This window comes from Eschrichtius robustus, chromosome 2, assembly GCF_028021215.1.
Source record: "Eschrichtius robustus isolate mEscRob2 chromosome 2, mEscRob2.pri, whole genome shotgun sequence".
Classification (NCBI taxonomy): domain Eukaryota; kingdom Metazoa; phylum Chordata; class Mammalia; order Artiodactyla; family Eschrichtiidae; genus Eschrichtius; species Eschrichtius robustus.
The window spans coordinates 97,971,710-97,973,636 of record NC_090825.1 but is presented as its reverse complement, the minus strand read 5'-3'; the positions used below and the strand labels follow the sequence as shown (position 1 = coordinate 97,973,636).

At 39.8% G+C, this 1,927-nt stretch overlaps 1 pseudogene; it reads right to left on the bottom strand.

Moving 5' to 3' along the window:
* Positions 1–961: 961 nt before the first annotated feature.
* On the bottom strand, positions 962–1,480 carry LOC137757551 (protein mago nashi homolog 2 pseudogene; annotated as a pseudogene).
* Between the last annotated feature and the right edge of the window lie 447 nt (positions 1,481–1,927).

Here is a 1,927-nt window from a genome sequence, read left to right as displayed (position 1 = left end):
ACTGAAGCTTAAACTTTGTTAGCTTCATGGTTAAATCTTCACTGCCAAGGAAATTCATATGTATGTATCTCCAAACAAACACCACTCCAAAAAAAAGTGTGTACGTGTGTGTGTGTGTGTGTGTGTGTGTGTAAAACCAAAACCAACACAGCCATAAGAACACTATTTCAATCTGGGATTTTATCTCCTTTCTCCAACATTGAATCTAGTGAGTTTAACTGGACCATCTAAATGGTGAAAGTTGGTGAAAGTTGAACCTCAGCTTTCAAAACTCTTGTGTAAAATGAAGTCTGGAGTAATGAAATGTGCTAGAATGCAAAAGAGCAAGACAGAGAACGTAAATTTGAGCAAGCCTGAATTCTTAACTTCGACATTTTCCTGGGTGGGGATCAGGCCTGTTTCACCTAAACCTTTAAAAAGAGAAGACACCCAGAGAGAGATTACTCCTGTAAGTTCTCTTTACCTTTGAAAGCATCTTCCTTATACAATCTAGAACATCTGTCCTTCTTCTGGGCAAGGGGTCAGCCAGGAGCTCTTCCTGGGTGGCACAGCCATGAAGCAGAGCAAAGCAGGAAGTTGGCTGGGGGGTAAAAGGACGTGGGGGGCTGATTGAAGCAAACATACTCTCCTGCCGTTCTCATCTCCAGGCTTTAAAGTAATTCTTCCATTTATTCATTAACACCCATGTGAAATTTAGAAACTATTGGTATTTATTTATTTATTTATTTATTTTTCAGGCTTTGATATGTTTTATTGGAGCAAAACTTCAATAAAGGTGGCTTTTATTTACAGAATTTAATGTGTGTGGGGACTATCCAATCCACTTGGACCCAAGTGAAGATAATCATTAAGCCTGTTTATGTATTTTCTTATTTTCAATTTGCATACAAAAGAAGCTTGCTTCACATTCATAAAAACCCCAATATCATAAATGACAAACCCTCCCTCACCCATCCCTTAATTAAATATAAACAAGTTTCAAAAAACACACAATTTAGATTGGTTTAATCTTGAAATGTAATCCAGTAAGACTAAAAACTAAACATTTCAGGTCCTGTACCAAATAGTAAAATACTCGAAGGCCTTCAGGATCCTTTGACTGATTAACATCAATAAGAGAACCTATTTTTGATGTGGTAAAAGAAATGTGTTCATCTCCAATTACAATTTCAAGCTCCTGCCGGCCACCCCTGTCAGGGGGAGGCCACAAAGCATCATCTTCTTTTGTAATTTCACTGTCATCAATAATTCTCTTCAGTTCTTCCATTACACTCTTGTGTACATAAGCCTCCTTTCTGATCATGACATCATTTTTATAATTGCTGTTGTTAGCATATCTAAGTTTTCCGTCCGGCCGAAACTCAAATTCCAGAAACTCGTGTCCAAACTTGCCCTTGTGCCCTACATAGTAGCGCAGGTAGAAATCGCTGGCCATAGCCATCTTTGTCCCCGAAAAGCCCGCCGAAGGCCCAGCCAACGTGCCGCCGGGCGCCTGGCAGTGACCGGTATTTATTTTATTAAAGTGTTTCAATTGTTTGCTCTGACTGATCAAGATGTTTCATTTGTCTGTTATTTATGCAGCATTATTTTTAAAAGATAAAAATCTCACGCTAATTAAGAAAGAGGTAAAGAAGTTGGCTAAAAAGATACTAATGGACTTAAAACAGCTCTGTCTCTCTCTCATGGGTCATAGTTTCTACCTCCCTCTTTGCTTCTGCTCATTATCTGCCTGGTGGCTAATTTCTGCTTACGGTTTCTGGTCCCTTTCTGCTTTTACCTGACTTGGAGTTGTTACAGTACTATGCTAGGTGCTAGAAATATAGTACTGAGTAAGACAGCCCTGACCCTCGTGGGACTCACAGTATGGCAGGGACTAGTCGTCAGAGAGAGAGAGAGAGAGACAGAGAGAGACAGAGAGGAGATAGGC